Below are 15,046 nucleotides of genomic sequence, written 5' to 3'. Positions count from 1 at the left end.
TTGAAGATGATTTGTGTTAGTTTTACACTTGAAAGATTATTTGACTCTATTTCTGCAGATTTTTGGTTTAATAGAACTCTCTACTTTCGTCAAAACTGATTTTGTGGAAACAGTTTTTTAAATTAATCACTAATAAACCTCAAGTTGAACACCGTGTCATTTTTCTTACTTTACTAGGTTGAAGCTTTCACTACAACCATTATTTATCTTAGCATTGTATTGATTGAGATTTACTGGCGTAATATTTTCCGATTTGTCTTCCAAGGAAAGGAGAGACGATGAAAAGAAAAATGGTAAAGGATAGAATAATAATGAAAAGAGTGGCAGGGGCAAACTCAGGGGGATAACTAAACTGTCTTAAAAGCTAACCAAATTCATTATGGGTTTAAATTCCATTTATATAGAGTAATGTATGCACAACAAGTAAGTAATGTATGACGATCTCTATACGAAAATTTTAATATATGAAAATGTGGTGGTTGGGAACAACGCCAGGATGCCGCCAAGTAAGCCATGTGCTGTTATAACCTCGGGCTCCTAAGATCGTTAAACTTCATTTAAATCACGTGTGTGGTTTTTACAGTGTTTATTTAGAAGTCTACCTCCCTGTTTGTTTGTTAGTCATCCATCATTTCAGACCAAAAATTAACAGTTTTAGACTTTCTCAAAAAGAAACAGTAGGTTGATAGCAGACCTTAGTTGGTTCATACAAACCTAAGTTGAAATGAGAAGAATTTAAAATACTTAAGAGGGCAAGGTTCATGACGGAGCTTCATCTATAAGTGGCCATTTTAAAGGTTGTGCTGCTATAGTCCGTGAAATATTTGCCCTTGCAGTCTATGTTCACTGTGCAAGTCACTCCTTAAACTTAGCCGTGTGTCATTTGTAGAACATACCTGTTAGGAGAAATTGTATAGGAGCTTTGAAAGTAGTAATTAATTTCTTTTGAATTTCACCTAAATACTGCAACTTTCCAACAAATTGTTCAAGAAATCAACCGTATCAAAGGGACAAGTAAAATAAGATTGAACATATTTTGTGAGACTAAATGGATGGAGCACTTAAAAGTAATCATTTTGTTTAAACAGACATTCATTATTATCTGTAAGGCTATGAGGGAAATTTAAGAACATCCTGATTCAGCTTCTGAATCTTCAAGCAAACCTTATTCTTTGGTATCTGCTTCTGAAAGATGCTGTTTTGCTGCAGGTATGGTTAATGTCAGTAAAGTTTTTAGTCTGTCTCACAATTTACCGATATCTTTGCAGTCAGAAACTATAGATCTCCTATACTTTCTCAAACACGCTGACGATCTTAAGAGCGAAGTTAGAGACATAAAAGAGAGAAGCGGATCTACGTTTCATCCTCTTTTTACTGAAGGGACTAAGGTGTGTCAGGAAATCAGCATTAGAAGCATTAGAATGTGGTCTGCCATGGAAAAGCAAACCACACTGCCTTTCCATGACGATAAATAAAAGTTCAAATAGGGAAAAAATCCTTTTAATAGACAGTGATAAAATTTACAAAAATACCAGATATTTCGGTCACATATGCATTGACCGTAATCAGTAGTAAAACTAAACTAAAACAATTTAAGAGAATAGTTTATGTACAAAATCAAATACAACTACATATTGTTTAATTCTCTAATTCTTTTCAAAGCAAAGGCGGAAGCTAGCGTTTTTGACCTTCTTGGATTTTGTTCATTAATGTTCAATGATATAACACTTGGACAGAGGTCAACTACAATGGGTGAATTGAACTTTACTCTATCGGATTTTAATAAATTATCGTAGATATCTACGATAGTTTATTAAAATCTGACAGAGTAAAGTTCAATTAACCCAATGTAGTTGACCTCTGTCCAACTGTTATGTAATTGAACGCTAATGAACCGAATCAAGAATGGTCAAAGAGGCTAGCTTCCGCCTTTGCTTTGAAAATAATTAAATAATTAAACAATATGTAGTTTTATTTGATTTTGTATATGAACTATTGTTTTAAATTGTTTTAGTTTAGTTCTCCTACTGCTGACGGTCACTGCATATGTGACCGAAATATCTGTTTTCTTTTGTGAATTTCTATCACTGTTATCATCATCACTGTCTATTAAAAGGATTTTATCCCTATTTGAACTTTTATTTAAAAACTGTATTTTTGCTTTTAACCAGTACTGCCATCCCTCAGTCAATTTATCTATCCCCCTCCAAAATTATCGCTGGTGTCGCCCCTGAAGAGAGGCAATAACAATGTTAAGAAGAGGAGGGTATAATTATTGAATCTTTAATCATATCATACATGAATTAAGACAAGGCGTTATGCATTCTCCGTAATTTGTGATTAACTTCTTAAAATATAGACATCTATGACTCTTGTTGCACTATTCATAGCTAAGCTCAACCTAAATTTGCATATTGAATGTAAGATCAAAATTGTAAGATAAATTGGCGAATTTGTAAAATTAGCAACATTGGATGTGGTGCTAGTAGAAATTCGAGCCTGTATCTGTTTTGATAACCATCGGGGATGTACGAGCTTACTAAATTTTTTGCTGCACTTTGGGAATAAAGGGCTGGACACACGTAGGTGATTTCGGGAATTGATTTCCAAACTAGCACCGATTTAAAAGAAATTGGTGTTGATATGAGCTTGAAAATTTTTTCTAGTTTTTGGCACCGATTTTCATTATGATCATAAAAAAAGGGATATAAATAAATAGTCAGCCAGAGATGTCTGTGGTGAAAAACCCCGCTACTGAGCTGAGAACTAAACTGAGATCAATTATGCCACTATTAATAATTTCCAGTTGACTATTTGTGTCCATGATTCTTTGTTTTGAAGGTCTCCCGCAATAAATTTTTCTTTCAACAAATTTTTCTTACCGCTATCGTTTGTCCACTGATGCTGAAACGGTTCATGAAATCAGCTACGTGTGCCGAGCCCTTAAGAATGACAAGAAAAAAAGACCAGATCAGGAAGCCCCGTTTTGTTTAAAGTTTACACGGTGATTTGGGAAATAAATCAGCCAAAGATAGTTTTTTTCATCAAACGTATTTTTCCTTTTCTTTCTGCCCTGTCCGTAAAATGCAAACTGAAATCACGTTTTTATTTGACACTTTACTTACAAAAAACCAAATCGATCAGCCAATTGGAAATATAGTTTTCCTATTATTTGCCTAGGAAGCAGTTTTCTTGATGAGTCAGTAATTGATTTGCTTTCCAGTTTGACCCTATACGCCAAATGTGAATGAGATTAGATTTATTTGATTTTCGTGAATATGCCTTGCTGGTATTTATCATTTTAGTAATCCGCGCTATAGCCACGATCAAGAAACTAACATCACTGTGCGTTTTGTAATGGCCATTAACCGAATCGAAGAAATAGTAGAGGTAAGTTCAGTAGCAAACAAGTCCAGAAAGAAAACAAGTGAATCTCCTCAATTTTAAAGTTCAACTAGGACTGAATTCAAACCCTCTGACAGATGTAAAAACTTTGACCCAATCTTCAAAAAGAGATTTTTTCATACATGCTTTCAAACTGTTAATGGATCTAAACCTACAACACTATATATAGCAATCAATTTATGCTGACTTATTGAATTGGGTAAACCCTACTACGATTATACCACATTTTTTACCTAATTAGCTAATCTTATGTTTACATATTCATCCATATTTGGAATATTTATAAGCAGTGTTTACAATTACGTCGTTTATTTTAATAGTAACATAATTTTTGGGACTAGTGAATTTACATAAAAAGGCAACATCCTGTTCAGCCGCAAGTGAATTTCCCAAGAAGAAGGATATGAATTTATCGTGAGAAAAGAAGAAATATAGTTTATAGTTATCCCAATCTTTGAATATTGTATGCCAAATGTATCCCAATCTTTGAATATTTCTTCTTCTTCTTCTGAATATTTCTCTTTTAATATTTCTTCTTCTTCTTCTATTTAACAGCAAGCGGGCTTTTCAGTAAAACTATTTAGCCCTTTTAACTATAACTATAAACTATATTTCTTCTTTTCTCACGATAAATTCATATCCTTCTTCTTGGGAAATTCACTTGCGGCTGAACAGGATGTTGCCTTTTTATGTAAATTCACTAGTCCCAAAAATTATGTTACTATTAAAATAAACGACGTAATTGTAAACACTGCTTATAAATATTCCAAATATGGATGAATATGTAAACATAAGATTAGCTAATTAGGTAAAAAATGTGGTATAATCGTAGTAGAGGTTACCCAGTTCAATAAGTCAGCATAAATTGATTGCTATATATAGTGTTGTAGGTTTAGATCCATTAACAGTTTGAAAGCATGTATAAAAAATCTCTTTTTGAAGATTGGGTCAAAGTTTTTACATCTGTCAGAGGGTTTGAATTCAGTCCTAGTTGAACTTTAAAATTGAGGAGATTCACTTGTTTTCTTTCTGGACTTGTTTGCTACTGAACTTACCTCTACTATTTCTTCGATTCGGTTAATGGCCATTACAAAACGCACAGTGATGTTAGTTTCTTGATCGTGGCTATAGCATTACTAAAATGATAAATACCAGCAAGGACATATTCACCAAAATCAAATAAATCTAATCTCATTCACATTTGGCGTATAGGGTCAAACTGGAAAGCAAATCAATTACTGACTCATCAAGAAAACTGCTTCCTAGGCAAATAATAGGAAAACTATATTTCCAATTGGCTGATCCATGACCAATTCCAGATCCATGACTATTCCAGAAGATAATAATATTAATTACCTAGGTCTCATGCTTGACCAAAAACTTAATTTCCACCTCCACATTTCAAACACAATAAAAAAATGTTATAGAAAAGCAAATATGCTAAAAAGACTTCTTTCCACACCCTGGGGTTGTAAGGAGAAAACATTACTCCAGTTTTATAAATCACATATAAGACCCCAAATTGATTATGGGCTCATTGTCTATGGTGCATGTGCAAAGACCCAGATGCAAAAAATTGAAACAACACAAAATGATATAATACGTCTCATATTTGGTCTTAGGAAACCCACAAGCACCAAGTTCCTGCTTATGGAGAGTGGATTAACAACAATAAGGGATAGACGTAGCTTTCTCTTGATAAAACATCTTACAAAAATTGAATCAAATAGCTCACACACATTACATAATTGGTTAAGAAATCCAGCCATGTATAGAGGTATTGCAGATGAGTATGCCAATATTCAAAAGAAGTTCCCTGTACCAGCAAAGTCTATTGCACCTACTTTCCCCCAATCCCCTCCATGGAAGTGGTCATTTCCCATAATAAATACTGGATTTTCAAAATGGAATAAAGATTTAACCCCCATTGCTTTTGTTCAGAAAAAATTTGCAGAACTTAATACAATTACCTATAAAAATCACTTCCAAATGTTTGTTGAGGGGTCAAAAATGAATGAGAAGGTTGCAAGTGGTGTTTTCCTTCCTCACCTGAAAATTGCAATGGGCGAGAGATTATTTAATAATTTATCTATAATGTCTGCTGAGTTAAATGCCATAATCATGGCATTAGAACACCTTAAGCAAAACCAATCTTTCATTGAAAATTTTGAATAATATTATCATCTATTCCGACTCTTTATCAAGCCTTGAGTTACTGGCCTCAGCTCCTCAATATAAGTTGGACATTGACACTTATCATTGTCTCAGTATTATTGATAATCTTGCTTCAAGTGGTTTAAACACTTACTTCCAGTACATTCCTAGCCACTCTGGCATAAGTGGTAATCATCAGGTTGATGAAATAGCAAAAATGCTATAAATATTGACCAGCCAAGTGGGAGACCAATCCCAATTAGAGATATTTACCAATGGAGGCTATCAGATATTAATTTTAATAAGATTAATCCTATCCTTTCCCCCTTTCCCAATAAGTATCTTTCTAAAATGTATCATAGAATTTGTTCTGGAACAAATGGACTAAATTTCCTTGCATTCTCATATAAGCTTTCTAATTCAAGTGGTTCAATTCCCCTGTCCCCTCTTTGCAGGCATTGTAATATGAATAATGAAACAATTGACCATTGCCTATTTGAATGTAATATGCTGACGTCTGCACAACATACCTTGCTTTCTAAACTGTTAAAATACTTCAAACACCACAAAATCCCACTATCAGTCAAGAGCCTAGCCAACTATACCTGCACACAGAGTATAGAAATCGACATCTGTCATCTTATATTTGAACTCCTCGAGTCGAAAGATCTACTGAAAGATATCTGAAAATATCTAATAAATATGAGGCGATCAAGCCAGTAGCTCTGTAGCCCAAAGAGTGAAGTAAAAGGAAAAGGGCTAAATAGTGTTACTGAAAAGCCCGCCTGCTGTTAAATAGAAGAAGAACATTTTCAACCCAACCCAGAAAGAAGAGGGGATCCCAGTAAGAGATGTAAACCATTGGCGCCTAAAAATTTATCTAACAAACCAATGTCCACCAAACCTTTCTCCATTTACATCCCGGAAAGACTCAAAGATGTACCACAGAATACGATCAAATGCTACTGGCCTTAACAGCCAAACTTATCTCTATCAAAACACAACCATTCCAACAGTAATCAGCCATCTTTGCCGCCTATGTCAAACCTATGATGAGACCATCAACCATGTTCTTTTTGGTTGCCCTGTGGCAACTCTCAACCATAAAAAAGAATGGCTAACTTTATCTGCTATATTCAAGCGCCTCAAGCTAACCCCTAATATTGACCAACTAACACAAAGGAGACACTCTTCAACTGATGATGCTGAATTGTTCAAAGCTGTCTTTAATTGCCTAAATATAGGTGGTTTCATCAATGATGTATAAAGCCTATTATTGAATAATAATAGTCTAATCTCTATATTTGATTTCCCAGGACACCCCTGACATAATCATACAATACGAAAAAGGTTAAATGGATTCATCCTAAGCCTATAATTGAAGAAGAAGAGGGGCAAATGATCTGTTGTTCAGGACGCACGCCTCGATTTACTACAGTTGATTGAGCAAAGGTATTGTTAAAACTTTATTTTCCTGTGTTCTAAAATGAGAAGAATTTTCGAAAATTACACTCAAGCTTGATGCAATTAGCCTAGCCTTCAATGTTAATTATGAATCAATTTAAAATTATTAGGCCTGCTAGTATGTGGTCAACATCCTCAAAGAAATGATATGGGATGGGCACACATAGCCTGCAGAGAACATGGGTACAAATCTAGTCTGTTGGTAGAAAATCAAGTATCTAGATGGAATAAGAATTTTATGGTTAGGCTATTTAATTGTTGGAGAGTAGGAGACAAAATATTTAGCGACTATTATTACTGAATAGGCCTATAGCCTACTGTAGCCTAATCAAATAATTCTTTTACTTCACCCTTCCCCTTCTAAAAAATAATAGGCCTATCAATGAGCTTGTACAAAAATGATTCTTGAATAAAACCATAGAAAATAGGCTGGTAAAATTCTACTTTAGCTACTTTTGGCTATCTTGGAGAGGGGTTAGGTTAGAAAAATTAAACTTACAGGGAGGGGTGTGCAGGCTAAATTATATCCTGGGAAGGTATTTTGAAGTATCTACCTCAACTCCTTCACCCTGTAGAGCAGTGATTCCCAAAGTGGTCTAGGTGGACCCTCTGGGGTACATGGGAAGCTTGACAGGGTCTAAGTTTGTGTCACCAAAAAATGGGGGTTCACAATTACTAGGCCTAATTGGGAGTCCACAGAATTTTATCTGGTTTTGATAGTTAATAACTAAAATGTTGGCTTGACTTTACCAACTAATATTGGCAGATAACATTATAAGAAGCTCAGCAACTGTTACTTATACAAACTTGCATATTTTATATTCACTACAGCATGTCAAGACATGCAAAGCACTGCCGCTGCCGTCACCGCCTTCCGAAATGCTTGTTTAGATGTGCAAAGGGACAAAATACAACTTGTGGTGAATGTGCTTGCAATCTTGCATGAACTTGTTTTATTCTTCACCAATATAAATACAAATGCTAAGGATAAATGTTTTTAATTTGTTTCCGAATTTTCGAAAAAAAAAGTAAAGTGAACCGATATTTGTGTTTGTCAGTGTTGGAAAAAGTAAGAAATCACCAGCCTCTATGCTATAGCTTCATACTTTTAATTTATTATTTAATGATTTATTTTACATGTAAGAAAACAAAAAATGAAATCAGCTCAGTTGTTTTCATGAAACTCTATTATTGATCTTAGTAATTTGTTGCTTTTAAGATAAAGAATCAGTTTGCTGAGGGTTCTTTGTTATTTCATTGCAATAATTAATTTATTAATTTCATTGCTCTTTTTCTGTTCAAAAAGTCATATCCTGTTCAGTAAGACCACTGTAAATTTACTAAAACAAAGTTTTTTAATGTATAGGTAGGTAATTGATACAAAACATGGCTGAATCCAAGAAGAAATGTCAGTAATACAGTGTTGATTGTTTAAAATTTGGTTTTATACCATCAAAAGCAGACAAGTGGTTGCCCATTTGCCTTTTATGCAACAAAGTTTTGAGCAATGACTCTATCAAAGCTCATAGATCATCTAAGAAGGTGTCATCCTGATAAAATAGATAACAATTTGGCATATTCTCAAAATTTAAGGAAAAATATGAAAAGAGACCCACTGTGCACAGTATATTTGCTTCAAAGTCTGAAAGAATCAATGATGACTTGCAAGCATCTTACAATATCTCATTACTTCTAGCAAAATCTTGAAAACTGAACACCATTAGAGAATGGTTAATTTTACCCGCTGCTGAAGAGGTTTTAAAAACTGTTCTGCACAAATCTCCATTCAACATACTCAAAAGAATTCCTTTGAATAACAACATGTACAGAGATGTGTTGATGAAATGAGCTCTGATATTGAAAGTTTCTTATGTAATTATCTGCAAACAACTCATTTTTCTATTCAACTGGATGAGTCAAATTTAGCCCAGGAAGCATAATTATTGGCATATGTTCGATTTGTTATGGACCAAGAAATTCATGAAGAGTTACTATTCGCGAAAACTTTAAAGACAGACACAAAAGGTGAATAAATATTTATTGTCCCAAGTGAATGTTTTTAAGGAAAAATCGATTCTATTCACTAACGTTATTTTGGTGGCAACAGATGGAGCTTGTGCCATGGTAGGGCTATACTGTGGGTTATAAAGCCATCTTAAAAAAAATACCAGAGGTAATTGTCATTCATTGTGACATCCACCAACAAAATCTAATAGCAAAAAATTTGAGTGAGAAATTACATCAATCACTTCAATTTGTGATTAATGCAGTTAACAACATAAGAACCAATGCATTGAATACATGTTTATTTGCACAGTTGTGTGAGGAAATGAGGAAGAGTTTCAACAATTGCTCTTGCACAGTGAAAAATGGTGGTTATCAAAGGCTACATGTTAACCAGCATACATGTAAACCTATCTTAACAGATAGGAAACAGACTGTTAAAGTATTTGGCAAGGATGGAAGGACGTTTTTCTCCAAGGTGGCTGCTATTGGAAGTGGTGTCCCCCATGGCACAGTTTTGGGTCCGACTTTATGTTAGGCTACATGTAAACCTATCTTAACAGATAGGAAACAGACGGTTAAAGTATTTGGCAAGGATGGAAGGACGTTTTTCTCCAAGGTGGCCACTGTTGGAAGTGGTGTCCCCCAGGGCACAGTTTTGGGTCCAACTTTATTTAATATTTAATATATACATAAATGACATGCCAAAAATCCTAAACAACAAAGTAAGCCTCTATGCTGATGACTCAAAACTTGTTGGTCGTGCGGATACAATGGAGAATATTAAGCCGACCCAACTGGACCTCAATACATTCACTCACTGGACTAATATTTGGAGGCTTGAATTCAATGCATCAAAATGCAAGATTCTCCAAATTGGGAAGAAAAACCCACACACTCAGTACCATATGGATTGTACGGATGGGTCCCAAAATGCCATTTCCAGCAGCCACATGGAGAGAGATCTTGGTGTCCTGGTAGACGACGAATTGAAATTTCATATTCATGCACAAGCGAATATTGCGAAGGCTAATCAGACTCTTGATTTAATCAAAAGAACATTCACTAGCAGATCTCCAACTGTTATGCCTAAGCTATACAAGAGCCTAGTTCGACCAAGGCTAGAGTTTGGAATGTATATTGCATTCCCAATCAATAAGACAGACCAAGCAGCTCTAGAATCAGTCCAGAGGAGGGCAACAAAATGTATTAGAGACCTCTATGATGTCCCTTATCCATCCCATCTCCGTAAGCTTAGAATACCATCTCTAACATATTGTTGCAAACGAGGCAATGTGATAACAGCATACAAGCTTCTAAATGCTGAGGATACCATTCCTGGCCTTTTCCAACCGGACAATTCAAATAGAACTTGTGGTCATTCTCAAAAGCTTTTCCAGAAACAAGCCAACACCAGACTAAGGAACAAGTTCTTCTCAAATAGAGTTGTCAGCTTGTGGAACTCCCTTAGTGAAGGAACGGTAACCTCTACCAGCATGGATGCGTTCAAGTCATCAGTGGATAGGGAGTGGCTCAACAAACCATGGTGCACCATTTGGGACGCCACAGATGATGATTAACTATCATCACTGAAGCTGGCAGACACAGGATTTGTCCTATTGCTAGCAAGTGCAATTTAAGGTAATGTTTAACAAGGTTTCTACTCACTTTTTGAATCAGTATTAGAGTTTCTGGAAAGTAAAGATTAAGATTTAAGAGAAAACCTGATCAGTTCAAAAGCAAACATTGCATGTTTGACAGATTTGTTCAAAAAATTTAAGGGCATTAACTTATAATTACAAGGGGGCAGTCTCAATTTAATAAAGGCAAAGGGTGTAATTTCAGCTTTTCTTGGAAAATTGGAATTTAATGCCTTGATGAGGATCTTCAGACATACGTTCAATGTTTAATTGCCCTGTATGATGACTTATAAAATCAGATTTGAAGATATTCTGACAATGGAAATACCACGATGGATCATAAATCCATTTGATGAAACGGAATTGGGCAATATTATATAACAAGAGGAGCTACTTGAGCTTAGCACTAATGAGGAGCTGAAGGTGAAATTTAAAAGAGGGTATCAAACATATTGGTTGCAGGCAGAAATACCCAAAAAATATCCTGGACCATGGGTAATTGCAAGAAAACTTTTGACAGTGTTTTCCTTGTCATATCTTGTTGAAAAGAGTTTTAGTGTCATTACAAATCTTTTTACAGAAAAAAAGGAGCAGTTTGAATATCACAGAACAGGGAGGTCTGTGGCTATTCCTAATCAAATTGAACCCTAATATTGATAGTTTGGTGTCAATTCATCAAGTACATCCTTCCATTAACATATGACAATTTTGTGATTGTTATTGTAGAAATGTAGAACTTACTTTACATTTTTTAATTAAAAGTGTAATAATTACATATTTGAGTAAATACAACACAAGAAAGTATATTTTTTATTATTTTTTTTTCATTCCAATTATTTATAAATAAAATAAGTGAGAACTAATTGGTTCCTTGTGCTGTGAGTAGATGTCCAAAAAATTATTTTTTGGATTTTTTGAAATTGTGTCCATTCAACAAAAGATTGTTGAATGGGCACAATTTTTTGATTGATCAATCCTACATTTTGACAACCACTCATGGCACAATCAGTTATACAATCAACCAGTCAATTCTCATTTTTTTTTCTTGAAATTGGTAATTTATGGTTAGAAATCAACCACAAAGCCAATTTCCATAGGTAGATCTGACCTTCACATTTTTGTTGAGTTTTGAAAATATGGTAGAAATGTAGCTGAAGGGGGTCCACTGGAACCAGTAAAATTTTTAAAGTGGTCTATGAGAAAAAAGATTGGGAACCTCTTCTCTAGAGGGTCCTGACCTTTGACGACCTTTAAAAATTAGTGTGTTATAAAAGTAAAATCTTGCAAAATAGATCTTCTGCTTAAATGAAGTACAGCAAAATTGTTTTCAGCTTTACAACTTTGCTCAATCCAAATTTATAAGGTTTTAAACATGTGCAAATACATTCCCTAAACTGTGAATAAAAAAACATTGATATAGCTTAAAATTTTACTCAAATAACAGGAAATGCATTTTCAGAACTAAAGCCAAAGAAAAAGTAACTGACAACTGAAAATTAAGGTAATATGTTGTTTTGTCAAAATTTCAATAGGTCTATACCTGTCATGTAGGCAAATTCCAGGACCCTCTAGAGTTAGAAGAAGTAGAGGTAGGTACTTCAAAATACATTCCTGGGACATGGGCCTACTTTAGCCTACAGACCCATCCCTGAAAGTTTCATTTTCCTAACCTAACCTCTTTCCAAGATAGCCAAAAGTTTCTAAAGTAGAATTTTACCAAAAGGTTACTTAAGAGTAGAAGAATCAACCAACATTGTAAGAGAGTCAAATTTTTGTCAATATTATTGTAATGAAGATGCCATCAGCAGGCTCTAGCAGATACATGGACCCTAGAACAGATAGTCTGAGTGAGTGAGAGGCAAATCTGGCATAAACCCTTTTAGGAATGTATAAAAATTATGTAATGCATGATAATACTAGGCCTACTATAGGAATGATCCATGACTTACAGATTGTAATGAAGTTTTTGGAAAAATGTGGGTAAAACTGTACTTGAGGGGCTACTTGCTATCCTGGGAAGTTATTGATGTAGCATAACTAGGGTGAAAAACCAGTATCTAATTGAGCAAAATTATATTAAACTCAAACTCTCAGATTATACTAAATTGGAATTGAGAAGAAATGTATATTTCAATGAATAGCTAAAAATCTAAGCTACGCATCAATAGGGTTATTATTAAAATTACTTAATATACACACTTGAAATTATTAGTTTATTGACTTACCTAGAAAGACTTCTTTTTGGAAATACTAATCACTCTACTTTGATGTATATATACTTTCAGTGTTTCAGTTTTATTTATGTATTAACAAAAAGCTGATACTCTTTTGATACTAAATATGTAACTTATATTGCTTGATTTTCATTCTATAAACCACAAGTATTAAATATAATTTTTTTCTTTTCAATAGCTTTCTAAACAGAGACCACATTTTGGATTTATGATGACAAATTACTCCCACTGGGCTGGCTCCAGTAAGAGGTGATTGAATTTACACTTGCATTGTGTCATGCATTAGTAAAATGATGTTATGACTTCAGTGACTTGTTTTTGCTTGACAAATTTGCATATAAAGATCAATACATCTTTCCTTTTTTGTGGTAGAATTTTTTTTTTTAGAATTTTGTGTTAAAGCCCTTCCCCTAATTTATATTTCATTTGGGTGCTATTGAAATACAAATCTTGTCAAGCTGGATGCTATTCAGAACATGGAAAGAAGTTAGGTATTAGACTTGCCATGAACCAAGAGTGGAAAAGTCAGGTTTTATTTGGAATGCTGACAATACAAGGAAGAAATATTGTGTTGATTTTTTTTTAGCAAGGGTATAAGGAACAGGTCCAGATTGCCCTGTTGTTTAATATATTTTTTGGCTGGAAAGTGCTAGTGTTGAGATTATTGTAAATTTGCAGTACAAATATTTAATATGCTGATGATATTGTGTATGGTCTTCTGACAAGTCACTTGAGCATATTCCTTTCAACTTACAAAAACTCTTACATTTTTTTTTGTGCACTAGTTCATTCCTTCTATATAGCCCATGTCAAATTCTATTATACAACAGTGTCACAAAAAAGGACAAAAGAAATATCCTATTTCCACTAATTTAACACTAGAAAACACTCATATCAAGGACAATAAGTCAGATTAATTACCTGGGTTAGATTTTTTATCACTGAATAATATTTCAGCCTTTGTATCCAGCATGGGATTGGTGAGTGGTACAAAGTGTAAGAATAATACGGAGGCTGCTATATACATCCTGTTGGGAGGTCATAACATTAATTTGTTAATGCTCTAAATAGGGCTCAAATTAATTATAATTAATTTAAAGAAACAAAGTTTTTCTGAGGGAAATAAAGAGCAAAGTTGAAACTCAAAACAAACAAAAATTATTGCTTCAGAGCCTATCTAACATATATCAATAAAACTAGTGCAAATAAATCTACTGGTGATATTTCCCTATGTTTGTAGGTTTAAAGAAAACTAGTGCTTTAGGGTGAATTAAATAAAAAAAACAAGTTTTTTTTTCAACTGAAAGTAAGGAGCGACATCAAAACTTAAAACGAATAGAAATTATTCTGTATATGAAAAGGGCTGTCCCCTCCTCAACGCCTCGCTCTTTACGCTATGAGAAAGTTATGAGAGAGTTATGTGAAAGAGTCTAACTTTAGCGTAAAGAGCAAGGCATTGAGGAGGGGACAATCCCTTTCATATGCAGAATAATTTCTGTTTGTTTTAAGTTTTAATGTCATGCCTTACTTTGAGTTAAAGAATTAGTTTTTTTTTATTTCATTTTTGAACGTTTTTGAATTAATGCAGGTTTAGACTTTGGCTCACTGTACATGAATAATTAAAACAAGATTTGCATATTAATTTTACTTTTATTTGGTTAAATGGCTTTCTAGAAAGTTGTTTAATTTTATTTATGAACGTTTTTATTAGTAATAAATATACATAACTTATGAATTAACTTACATAAAAAACTTCTGTATTTGTATATCTTTAATATGTATATTAGGGGGTTTGCCTCCTAGTCCTCTTTGGCTTAAAGAGCTAGGTATTGACTAGGGGGTGAACCCAATCACATACGTAATAATTTCTGTTTGTTTTAAGTTTTGATGTTGCTTTTTACTTTCAGTTGAAAAACTTGTTTTTTTTTAATTTGATTTCTAATCATTTTTTTTAAATAATGCTGAAAAATCTGGCGCCATCTTCATAGCAATGTCCCTTCCCCCATGAAAACTTCCTCCATGGAAAGATCCCTCACATAACCCAGACCCCCCCCCCACTACCAGAAAAAATTCCAATAACCAGTAATATATGTAAATATTGGGTAAAGTTCATAATTTTAAGCCCTCCCCCTGGGGACTTTGGGG

General features: G+C 34.0%; 1 protein-coding gene across 1 annotated transcript in view; it reads left to right on the top strand.

Annotated features, from left to right (window-relative positions):
* The first annotated feature begins 6,365 nt into the window (after positions 1–6,365).
* The window catches only part of LOC148944507 (uncharacterized), a 47,671-nt gene continuing 38,990 nt past the window's right edge, over positions 6,366–15,046 (top strand). Inside the window, exons 1-2 of the mRNA XM_089099737.1 lie at positions 6,366–6,397; positions 6,955–7,011. The gene's annotated coding sequence lies outside the window, so the exon portion shown is untranslated. The remainder of the gene's footprint in view (positions 6,398–6,954; positions 7,012–15,046) is intronic.

The sequence above is a fragment of the Artemia sp. Qi Xiang Cuo genome, chromosome 14 (genome assembly GCF_049724085.1).
Source record: "Artemia sp. Qi Xiang Cuo chromosome 14, ASM4972408v1, whole genome shotgun sequence".
NCBI lineage: Eukaryota > Metazoa > Arthropoda > Branchiopoda > Anostraca > Artemiidae > Artemia > Artemia sp. Qi Xiang Cuo.
This window is presented reverse-complemented; position numbering and strand designations above follow the sequence as displayed.